At 46.1% G+C, this 12,629-nt stretch overlaps 1 pseudogene; it reads left to right on the top strand.

The window, feature by feature from the left end:
• LOC136626713 (zinc finger protein 91-like) overlaps positions 1-12,629 on the top strand; it is a 105,073-nt pseudogene that overhangs the window by 13,505 nt on the left and 78,939 nt on the right.

A 12,629-nucleotide genomic window follows, 5' to 3' on the forward strand; every position in this document is an offset into this window, starting at 1 on the left:
CTCCTGTGCTCTGTTACCTTACTAGCTGTATGAGCCGTGGATAAGAGCAACAGCTGAGAGCTCCAGCTGTATGTACTAATGTAATATTACCGCATTATAAAATCACAAAAAATAAGCTTATTGGCTAAAATAATCTATTCATTAGGATGGCTGTCAGTAGATTAGGTGCTCCACAAATTATTGTAAATGGGAAAAACCTTTAGTGTTTAGGTTTTAATATCAGCCTTATAATTTGTATGTGCATTTTATATACAAATGTCATGAGCTATTGGTATAGTTGTAATGTTATATTCAAAAATATTAAAATCTATTTTATTCTTAGCAGATGAAAAAAACAGGAGCTCCAAGGGACATCTGATATCAAAAGATTTGAAAGCGGAAGATCCTGGTATCATACAAAATACATATGAAGAAACTCCTATTATCACAAATATATCCTCAGTACTTCATAGCAAAAATCTATCGTCTGATCCTTCTAATCAGGTTCCATCTTCTGATTCTTTACAGATTGTTAAACGAAAAAAAAATTACAGAACAGATGTCAAACATCAAAGAGTTCACACAGGGGAGAAGTCATATTCATGTTCTGCATGTGGGAAACATTTTAACCGAAAATCACATCTTGTATTACATCAGAGAATTCATACAGGGGAGAAGCCATATTCATGTTCTGAATGTGGGAAATGTTTTAATCGAAAATCAGGTCTTGTATCACATCAGAGAATTCATACAGGGGAGAAGCCATATTCATGTTCTGAATGTGGGAAATGTTTTACCCGAAAATCAAGTATTGTATTACATCAGAGAATTCATACAGGGGAGAAGCCATATTCATGTTCTGAATGTGGGAAATGTTTTAACCAAAAATCAAGTTTACTGTTACATCAGAGAATTCACACAGTGGAGATGCCATATTTATGTTCTGAATGTGGGAAATGTTTTAACCTAAAATCAAGTCTTGTTAAACATCAAGGAATTCACACAGGGGAAAAGCCATATTCATGTTCTGAATGTAGAAAATGTTTTAGCCTAAAATCAACTCTTGTTCAACATCAAGGAATTCACACAGGGGAAAAGCCATATTCATGTTCTGAATGTAGGAAATGTTTTAGCCTAAAATCAACTCTTGTTAGACATCAGAGAATTCACACAGGGGAGAAGCCATATTCATGTTCTGAATGTGGGAAATGTTTTAACCTAAGATCATATCTTGTTAAACATCAGAGAATTCACACAGCGGAGAAGCCATATTCATGATCGGAATGTGGGAAATTTTTTAGCCAAAAATTCTTGTGTTACATCCGAGAATTCATACAGGGTAGAGAAGCTATTTTCATGTTCTAAATATGGGAAAACTTTCACACATAAATATGAAACATAAAAAAATTCACACAGAGGAGAAGCCTAATTCATTTTAGGAATATGGAAACTGTTTTAAGCAGAAATCACATATTGCTGTGCATCAGACAGTTCACACAGAGGAGAAACCATATTCATGTTCTGATTGTGGAAAATATTTTAAGCAGAAACCGACTCTTACTCATCTGTGAATTCACACAAGAGAGAATCCATTTTTACGTTAAGAATGTGAGAAATGTTTTGTATTCAAAAGATTTATATTGAAACTTTAAGGGTAATACAAGAAACATGAATACAATAAAATATCAAAGATTTAACATATAAGTTGTGATGATATAAATTGTGTAACTTGTCCTATTGTCTTTTGCTTAATAATAATTGACTCAAATTTTCATGTAAATTGGTGATTTTGTTGGTGACATATGCCACCTCTTCGAATATCCCTCTCAAGTATGAATATACCTGAGGCGCTGGTTGTGATAATCGGAAAGGGCTCAGCCTATGGTGTTATTCTCCCGTTGCTTGGTTGCATGCAATCCAAACATAAATTAAAGTTAGAAACCAAGTAACTAAATTTAAAAAGAAATTTTAAAAAGTGTTGTGGGGTAGAGGGGGAAGGTAATATAGCAGGGTACCTAGGAATAAGGAAGATGAAGAGTAGAGAAGCAAAAAAGGAAGAAGAAGAAAAAAAAGAAGCAGCAGCTTTGCAGATGTGGACCGGGAGTCATGAACAGGGATGGACTATTGGGTTCTTAAATAGATGTATAGATGGAGTATCTCCTCTTACTGTACAATTCCGTTTGCTAACCAGCTAGAGAGAGATGGTGAGTCTTGAACACCTATCCATACTACCCAGGTGGTGTAGAAATTTGTACATTCCTTTTCAAGATCAGAGCATCTTAGTTGCTCCATATGTTTTATGGCATCAGTTGCTTCTATCCATGCTATTCTCAGGATTGCATTACTTTGTTTTGAGTATCTGGGAATGATTTGTCACATTACCATGATAAAATGTCCTAACAATCCTTTTTTATTTTTAGATATTGATCCCGGGAACATGGACAAAAGTGCCATCTCTGGGTTGATATCAATTAAGGTTCTGCATACCGCCCAATATAACCTAGAGAAGTCTTTCCATAAGGGAGCTATAAGCGGACACTGCCACCAAATGTACAACATTGAACCAGAGTCTGACCAGTACCTCCAGCATTGTTCTGATACAGAGGGAAACATTTTGTGTAGTTTGGTTGGGGTCTGTACAAGTGTGAGACTATTTTAAAGTTGAGCTCTTGTAGCCAACTTGATATAGTCATTTTAAGGGACAGTATATAGGGTTTAGACCAGAGCTTCACAGAAAAAGCCCTACCCAATGCACTCTCACCTACTTCCCCACCCAGTTAAGTTCAAAGCTCTCAGTCTGTTCATATTGTAGCAATCGCATATGTAGGTGCAACAGGGGCGATACATAGCTTCTCAAAAGGGGTAAGATCTACTGTTAAATATTATGATCTTCGGGTTAAGGTGTTGATATAACTGCATAGTTGAAAATATTGGACCAAGATCCAGTTGGTAGATTAGAGTCAACCTTAACTTCAAGAAGAATCTCACACTCCTGGGCCCATGACATCTCGCACCTGGAGGGAAGTCCTATTCGGGTGGAATGAAAGGTAATATTGTGGTGGAGAAGTTAGTAACTGGGGATTACCCATTAATGGAGTGAGAGACCTAGGTTGTGAAATCACATGGCACTGTCTTAGAATTCGGCTCCCCGTGTTAAGCAAAAGGGTTAATAGAATTGAAGCTCCCATTCTGTCCCAATCGAGTCCCTGAGGAATCCAGAAAGCCCCTTGTATTTGAAAAATATTTCAATCTTGTTCCATCTTCACCCATAGCTTACTGAAAAATATATGATTTTGGTCCGACTATGCATTTTGAGTGCATTAATTCTTCCAAACCAGGAGGGCAGAAGTTTTTGCCATCCTTTGAGTTCTAACTCTAAAGTCTGTATAAGGGGTTTATAATTTAGGGGTTGCTGAAGTCTGAATTCGCAAATATTTCAGGGAGGAGGTCTTCCACTGAAAACGGAATATTTCTTGGAAATGTTAAGTTAATCTGGGGGAATAGATATATTTAGTATTTCTGACTTTTGTGTGTTTACTTTAAAATAGCTGTATGCTGTATGTAGCAAATTTCTGTAAAATCACAGAAAGGCCTAGTCTAGAATTTGGGAACAATAAACAGAAGATTGCCAGCAGCACAGCTTCCTCACCATAATATGGTAGGACAGGTTTATGATGCCCAGTCACCAAAGGATCCGATCCCAGGGTTCACTTCATCTACAGAAAATACGTAGCGGTGACAGCATAGAAGGTGCAAATAAAACATTCCTTTACTCCTCCATAGTTTACATGCAACGTTTCGACTGCAAAGGAGTCATTTTCAAGCATGAAAGCAAAACATACACCTGCACATTTTATACAAATTACCCATAAACATCAACAAATCACAGATGCAGATCCAGAATTGCGATCAACTCCTATGATTAGCTTCACCTGGTCTGGGATTGTCTCAATGTGCAGCTCCTCCAACTGCGCGTCCCCACTTGTCCAGTGAGCACGTGCGTGTGCCCATAATGCTTTGCATCAGTCACATGATTAACGTGCCCATAATGCTTTGCATCAGTCACGTGATCGATAAAAAGGTCCCGTGATGCAGCAGATGCAATTAACCACGGCACATGCGTCCGGTGATGCTACACCATAAGTCATCCTATTCTAGGATTTGGGACATATGTTAAAAGATCATCTGCAAAAAGGGATAGCTTATGCTCCTGTTTCCCTATTGTTACTCCTTTGACCGAAGCATTACGTCTGATGGCATTGGCCAAGGATTCCATCACTAATATATATATATATAGATAAAGTGATAAGGGGCATCTCTGTCTTGTTCCATTCCAGATCGGGAAGGGGGGTGACAGATGCCCATTGATTCTTACCTGTTCTGATGCGATATGGTAGGTAGACCCTGTCAATTAATGAAAGGGTATTAATGGTGTTTTCTCTGGCCTCCCTGCACAGGACAAAACTTCCCCCGGTTTGGGTGGCTTCACACAAGCGTGTTTTTGTGCGTACATACGTGCGCACCCATGTATGTGCAAAAACTCGTGTGAATGCAGGTCCGTGCATTGCTTTCAATGGAGCCGCGTCTGCTGCCGGCGGATCCATTGAAGACAATAATCTGCCGGCACCCCTGCATTCTTTTTCAGGAAAGGGCTTTACATATAAGCCCTTCCCTGAAAAAGAAAAATTTTAGTGTTAAAAAAAAAAAAAATTTAAATATACTTACCTCTCCGCCGCTGCCGTGACCCCCACAGGGATGAAGAACACATCTGCCGCATGCAGCAGATGTTTCCTTCATCCCCACTAGTTAAAAGAATTCCCTGCTGCTACATCTGCCACATCCATGACAGATGCAGCAGAGGAAATCTTCAATTCTCTAACGCACGTGTCACACATGTCATGTGTAAATCTTTACATGCTTGTGTTCTCTAAATGGTAAGCTATCACCTCAGACCTCTGGTGATGAGAGGGAGCTGGTAAGTGTTATGTATGTGTAAAAATAGTGTGGAGAGAACTACACCGAGGATCCCGGACTTTGTGGAACTAGTTGGGACACTTTCTGGTTTTCAAAAAGATAACTTCATTGGAGATCATCAATGTTGTGTGCTTGTAATTTTGACAATCAAACTGAGTTAACAGGAGTAGAAAAAGGTCAGAGGTGCAGGGGGAAGCATCCAGGTCAGGTGTTAGGAGGGGTGGGGAGGATATTCATTATGATAGAGTAACCAGGTTTCATTTTTTGGGTAACCCATCTCAGATTTTAGCTTGGACAACCCTTTTAGTTCCTTCGGTAAGTATGGAGAGCGCCCCCTGCTTGCAGAGTCAGGTAGTGGCAGATGTCCAGCAGACATCTGGAGTGACGGCTGCAGTGCTGATAGAGAAGGATGGTGACTGGATGTGGTTATATGATAAAGCAAAGAGGAAGGTGTTTGTTTGGAAGGACTATTAGGAGTGAACTTAGAAGGGGAGATCTGTAAGGACTGGCGGTTCGCGGGTCCGTCGTGCCTGCACCGCCGGTCCTGTCACACGTGCGGCTGCTGTGCGGCGCAAGGGGGCCCCGGTCCTCGTCACCTCCCCTGGCCGCCGAGCTCCGCCTCGCTGCCGGGTTGCTAGGGACGCGGTGGGTGTTGCCCCGCGTCGCGTCCTAGGTGTCAGCAACCAGACATGTGTCTCCTCTCCTGCCTCCTGCAGGGCTGGGGGCGGGTTCCCCAGTGCTGCTGGGTGCACTCAGTTGCTGTCAGGCTCCCCGCCCCAATCAGCTGCTAGGGCGGGAGGTCTGACAGCATTTAAACCTGCTGGTGTCTGCAAACCAGTGCCAGTGTTAGTTAGGATTTCCTGCTACACCAGCGTACCTCGTATTTCTGACTCCTGATACTGACTCTCTGCCTTTTGACCTGACGTTGCCTTTGCCTGACCCCCTTATACCGCGTACCCTCTCGTTGCTGACCCGGATTCTCTGACTCTCCTTGCTGTTGTTTGTTCCAGTGTCTGTCTGTTTGTTAGTCCCAGTGTCCCCCTTCCTTAGTGAGTGTAGGGACCGTCGCCCAGTTGTCGCCCTGGGGCTTAGCCCAGGGGGGCAAGTAGGCAGGGACAGGGGTTGCGGGTATTTTCAGGGACTTCCAGTTTCCCGGACCCTGAGTACTGTCAGTAACACTGGCCGAACGGAAGTCGGATCCCTACATCCGACCAGCAAACTTGAACCCCGCTATGGAGGCTGTGGCGGCCTTAGCCAACCAGGTACAGGTTCTGACGGACCTGGTCCAGGACCTGACTGCTCACCTGCAGCATCAGGAGCAGCGAGGGGCTTCTAATATGATGCAGCTCCCTGCCACTCCTGGTACGGTTTCTAGACCCCGAGCAACACCTCCCGACTTCTTTTCCGGGGAGAGAAGTCAGTTTTTTGTGTTCAGAGAAGGCTGCAAGCTTTATTTTGACCTCCGACCCCACACCTCTGGCACAGAATACCAGAAAGTGGGTTTCGTGATAACTCGCCTGAGGGGAGAACCCCAAAATTGGGCCTTCTCCTTACCAGCTGACTCCCCCACCCGACAGTCACTAGACGCCTTTTTTGCTGCTTTGGGCCAGCTGTATGACGAAGCTGACCATGCTGACTTTGCAGTCTCTAAACTCCTGGCCTTGCGACAGGGGCGGAAGGTGGCTGAGGACTATTGTTCACAATTTCGCCAACACTGCACGGAGTCTGGCTGGAATGACGCGGCCTTAAAAAATCTGTTTTTGACCGGTCTGTCGGAGGGCCTCAAGGACCTCTTGGTGGCACACCCGGAGCCTAGAACTTTGGAGCAAGCCATGTCTCTTGGCCTCCGGGCTGACCAATGCTTGAGGGCCAGACGCTCGACTCGGACCAGACCTGTCCGTACGTCTACATCTTCGGTGGTTCCGACCTAAACCCCTCCCTCCACAGAACCCATGGAGCTGGGAACCATGACCCCGAAGCAACGTCGGGAATCTCGTCTCAGGATGAACCTCTGTCTCTACTGTGGGGAGCCGGGTCATCGCATTGTGACCTGCAAGAAAAAGCCGCGGCAGGAAAACTTCCGCTCCTAGGCAGTTGTCAGGAGGACTTTCTAGGAGCTAAGGTACTCCCTGTAAAGTCTAAAATGTTGTTGCCCTGCACTCTAGAATTCCGGTCTTTCTACCGTGCTGGGCAAGCGTTTTTGGATTCTGGAGCTGCTGCTAATTTTGTTAATTTTGAATTTGTTGCTAAACTGTCTGAGTAATTAACTGGGACACGTTGGAACTGGTCAAGTGGGGTTCTCGCTGTGACAGCCACGTGCGCCCAGTGGGGGTGGATGTCTCCACCTGCGAGGGAGTTGAACTACCTGACTACCTCTCCGAGTTTTTGGACTTCTTTTCTAAACAGCTATCAGAAGCCTTGCCTCCCCATAGAGAATGGGATTGTAAGATAGAGTTGATTCCGGGGGCCAAACTTCCTAAAGGTCGCATCTATAATGTTACGGTTCCGGAGAGGGAATCTATGAAGGATTATATCCAGGAAAGTTTGTCCCGGGGACACATCCGGCCCTCCGAGTCTCCAGTAGGGGCTGGTTTCTTCTTTGTGGAGAAAAAGGATGGGGGGTCTCAGACCCTGTATTGATTACAGGGAGCTAAACAAAATCACTGTCAGGAACCAGTACACCCTTCCGCTCATCCCGGACCTCCTCAACCAGGTCACTGGTGCCCAGTGGTTCTCTAAACTTGACCTAAGGGGAGCTTACAACCTCATTCGTATTCAGGACGGGGATGAGTGGAAGACGGCATTCAATACGCCCCTCGGTCACTTTGAGTACCTGGTCATGCCTTTTGGGTTGTGTAACGCCCCTGCTATATTTCAAGGTTTCATGAACTCAGTTTTTCAGGACATCATGGGGGTGTTCGTCGTAGTGTATCTAGATGATATTCTGATTTTTTGCCCCGACTGGGAGACACACCAGGTACATGTTCAAACGGTCCTGACTCGACTCAGGGCTAACCAGCTGTTTGCTAAGCTTGAAAAATGTGTTTTTGGGGTGCGGAAGATAACTTTTTTAGGGTATATCATTACTCCATGGGATATCCAGATGAATCCGGGGAAGGTGAAAGCCATCACAGAATGGGCCCAACCTGTCACTCTAAAGGCCCTCCAGCGCTTCTTGGGCTTCACTAATTATTATCGGAAGTTCATCAAGAACTTTTCTGTGGTGGCTAAACCCTTAACGGATCTCACCAGGAAAGGGGCAGATGTGAGTACCTGGTCTCCAGATGCGCTGGCGGCCTTCGCTACCCTGAAGGCTGCCTTTTCCTCCGCACCCGTTCTTGTCCAACCGGACCTGTCGTGCCCGTTTGTGGTGGAGGTGGATGCCTCCGAGTTTGGAGTAGGGGCGGTACTTTATCAGGGGCTGTCTACACTCACAAATCTTAGACCGTGCGCTTACTTTTCTAGAAAATTTTCCTCTACTGAACAGAATTATGATATAGGCAATCGTGAGTTACTTGCTATAAAATGGGCGTTCGAGGAGTGGAGGCATTTTTTGGAGGGAGCACGCCATCAGATCATGGTACTCACAGACCATAAGAACCTTGTATATTTAGATTCTGCTAAAAGGTTGAATGCTTGACAAGCTCGTTGGGCTCTTTTCTTTTCTCGTTTTAATTTCCTGGTTACTTACCCACCCGGTTCAAAGAATGTGAAGGCAGATGCCCTATCTAGGAGTTTTGGTATTCCGGAACCTCCTGAGTCGGAACCTGAGACTATCCTTTCCCCCGGGGTGGTTCTCGCAGCTGTCTCCTCTGACCTCTAGTCGCTAATTCAGGCTGCGCAGCAATCAGCCCCTGAAGCACTTCCAGAAGGCAAACTCTTTGTTCCTTTACCATTAAGGTTGAAGGTGTTAGAAGAGACGCATGCCTCAGTCCTTGCTGGTCACCCCGGTATCCGGGGAACTCAGGAATTACTTTCCAGAACTTATTGGTGGCCTCATATGAGTAGGGATGTTCGGGCTTTTGTCACTGCTTGTCCGGTGTGCGCCAGGGGGAAGGGTGTCAGGAGACGTCCTGAGGGGCCTCTTCTTCCCTTGTCCATTTCGTCCAGGCCCTGGACACATCTGTCCATGGACTTCATCACAGTTCTGCCGCCGTCACAGGGGAATACGGTCATTTGGGTCATTGTAGATCGGTTCTCCAAAATGGCACATTTCGTTCCTCTGAGCAAGTTACTAAATGCCAAACTGCTATCTGACATGTTTATTAAGGAGATGGTTCGGTTGCATGGGGTTCCTGAGGACGTGGTCTCAGATAGAGGTGTACAGTTTGTCGCTCGCTTCTGGCGAGCTTTCTGCAGGAAATTGAATATTAGTTTGTCCTTTTCGTCTGCTTTTCATCCCGAGTCAAATGGGCAAACTGAGAGGATGAATCAAGAATTAATCCAATACCTGCGACTGTTCGTGTCTGACAATCAATATCTGTGGGTTAACTTCCTTCCTCTCGCCGAGTTTGCCATTAACAACCACGTAAATTCATCTTCTCATGTGTCGCCGTTCTTTTGTAATTATGGTTTCCATCCTCGATTTTCTTTTTCTCCCTCAGTTTCTGACACGCCGTCTGCGGACTCTGCCATTAATGAACTGTGCACAGTTTGGGCCCAGGTTTGTAAGAACCTTCAGGGTTCCCAGGATAAACTTCTTGGTCAAGCTAATAAAAGACGCACGATCTCTGCACCATTCGTGGTTGGGGAGCAGGTATTACTGGTCTCAAAAAATTTGAGACTCAAGGTTCCATCCCTAAAGCTGGCTCCCCGCTTTGTTGGTCCATTCACCATCTCCCAGGTGGTAAATCCTGTTGCGTACAGACTATCTCTTCCGCAGTCGTGGAAGATTCATGACGTCTTCCACAAGGGGCTGCTGAAGAAATATGTAACCCCAGTTCTGCCCGCCGAGCCTGTCCTCTCCTACTGTTGTACAGGGGGAACTGGAGTATGAGGTAGAGCGTTTGATTGATGCTTGGCATGTGAGAGGTATTTTACAATATCTGGTACATTAGAAGGGTTTTGGCCCTGAGGACCGTACATGGATTCCTGCCCGGGACGTACATGCACCACTGTTGGTTCGACGGTTCCACAGCGCCTTTCCCTTCAAGCCTGCTCCGGGCCATGGGGGTCCAGTGTCCCACTGTAGAAGGGGGGGTACTGTAAGGACTGGCGGTTCGCGGGTCCGTCGTGCCCGCACCGCCGGTCCTGTCACACGTGCGGCTGCTGTGCGGTGCAGGGGGGCCCCGGTCCTCGTCACCTCCCCTGACCACCGAGCTCCGCCTCGCCGCCGGGTTGCTAGGGATGCGGTGGGTGTTGCCCCGTGTCGTGTCCTAGGTATCATAGCAACCAGACATTTGTCTCCTCTCCTGCCTCCTGCAGGGCTGGGGGCGGGTTCCCTAGTACTGCTGGGTGCACTCAGCTGCTGTCAGGCTCCCCGCCCCAATCAGCTGCTGGGGTGGGAGGTCTGACAGCATTTAAACCTGCTGGTGTCTGCAAACCAGTGCCAGTGTTAGTTTGGATTTCCTGCTACACCAGCGTACCTCGTATTTCTGACTCCTGATACTGACTCTCTGCCTTTTGACCTGACGTTGCCTTTGCCTGACCCTCTTATACCGCGTACCCTCTCGTTGCTGACCCGGATTCTCTGACTCTCCTTGCTGTTGTTTGTTCCAGTGTCTGTCTGTTTGTTAGTCCCAGTGTCCCCCTTCCTTAGTGAGTGTAGGGACCGTCGCCCAGTTGTCACCCTGGGGCTTAGCCCAGGGGGGCAAGTAGGCAGGGACAGGGGTTGCGGGTATTTTCAGGGACGTCCAGTTTCCCGGACCCCGAGTCCCGACAAGATCAAGGAAAAGATATTAGGGAAGAATATCTGGAGATATACTCTCTCCTTTTGGAAAGAAAATAATTTGGGCAAAGGGCAGAGGAAGAAATCAGAAAAGGATGAGGAGGAGAAGAAAAGATGGCATCTGAATGCAGACATTCATGAATTGGCTGTAGGCATTAGGTTTTTCAGCTAGTGTCTTTGAAATAAAGGCGCCAGACAACTGTTCCTCCCTTTTTTGCTACATGGATGCTATAGGGGAGGCGTACCGAGTATTCAGCCAGTAGACCTAGTTTTGATATGATGAGCAGTTCAGGCAAAGGAAAGCGGTAAGCCCAACTATTAGATGGGACCACAAGGACATTAGCCTGTGGTTGAGGGTGATGGCCCTTGTAAGATATGGGCAGTATTTTCAAGGGGTAGCTGGGTCATTTGGCCTGGCTAGTAGTTCCCATGCTTCTGGGCAGTCTGCTTGGTCAGCAGAGCAAAAAACAGGCCTGTGTTGGCAATTTAACAAAGTCTAATGCATTTGCTGTAAATTTAAGCACACCTGTACCCACAGTAATGGGGCTTCCCATGAAGCATCGCATTGCCTTTGGAAAGGAAAGGGAAAATGGACATCTAATTTGGGGCAAAGGAATGGCACCGGTGAAACTCCAGAGATGGACTCATTTCTAAATACCTGGAAATTCGATAGGCTTTAATAACCCTTAACAAAACCATTGTAAACATCCTGCCTGGTCATATGCCCAGGGATTCAACAAACTTTGTATACAATTGACAATACAAACCTATAACCTCCAAAGATATGAATAACATAAAAATGGCTACATTTTTTATATATATCCCAAAATTAAAAAATATATAAATATATACACTAGATTGACCTGATATTCGCTACGCAACCATAAAATGTTTGGGAAAATGGTTGCTGGGAATCTACCCCTCTCTCTTTTCATGTCACTTTTCTCTCTCTGTCCATGCCGCTTCTTTCCCTCCCTCTCCATGCCGCTTATCTCTCCCCTGCTTCATTCTGCTTATCTATCCTCCCTCCATTCCACATTATCTCTCCCACTGTCCATGCTGCTTCTCTCTCCTGCTCTGTACATACTGCTTCTCTGTACTCTGTCCATGATGCTTCTCTCTTTTCCCCTCTCTCCATGCTGCTTCTCTTTCCCCCCTCCCCCTCTGCATGCCGCTTCTGTCCCCCCATCTATGCCGCTTATCTCCCCTGTTCCATTTTGTTTATCTCTTCCCCCTGTCCATGCTGCTTCTCTCTCCCCTCTTTGCCACTTATCTCTCCAATGCTCCATTCTGCTTCTCTCTCCCCCTCTATTCCATTTATCTCTCACCCCTATCGATTCTGCTTCTCTCCCCCCTCTCCATGCTGCTTATCTCTACTCCCTCTCTATGCTGCTTATCTCTGCTCCCTTTCCATGCTGCTTATCCCCCCTTTCTCCATGCTGCTTCTCTACCCCTCTCTTCATACAATGTATCTCTCCCCCCTCTATGCCGCTTCTCTCCCTTCTTCTATGCCGCTTCTCTCCCTCTCTCAATGCCGCTTCTCTCCCTCTCTCAATGCCGCTTCTCTCCCTCTCTCAATGCCGCTTCTCTCCCTCTCTCAATGCCGCTTCTCTCCCTCTCTCAATGCCGCTTCTCTCTCAATGCCGCTTCTCTCTCAATGCCGCTTCTCTCTCAATGCCGCTTCTCTCTCAATGCTGCTTCTCTCTCAATGCTGCTTCTCTCTCAATGCTGCTTCTCTCTCAATGCTGCTTCTCTCTCAATGCTGCTTCTCTCCCTCTCTCAATGCCGC

The sequence above is a fragment of the Eleutherodactylus coqui genome, chromosome 4, assembly GCF_035609145.1.
Source record: "Eleutherodactylus coqui strain aEleCoq1 chromosome 4, aEleCoq1.hap1, whole genome shotgun sequence".
Classification (NCBI taxonomy): Eukaryota; Metazoa; Chordata; class Amphibia; order Anura; family Eleutherodactylidae; genus Eleutherodactylus; species Eleutherodactylus coqui.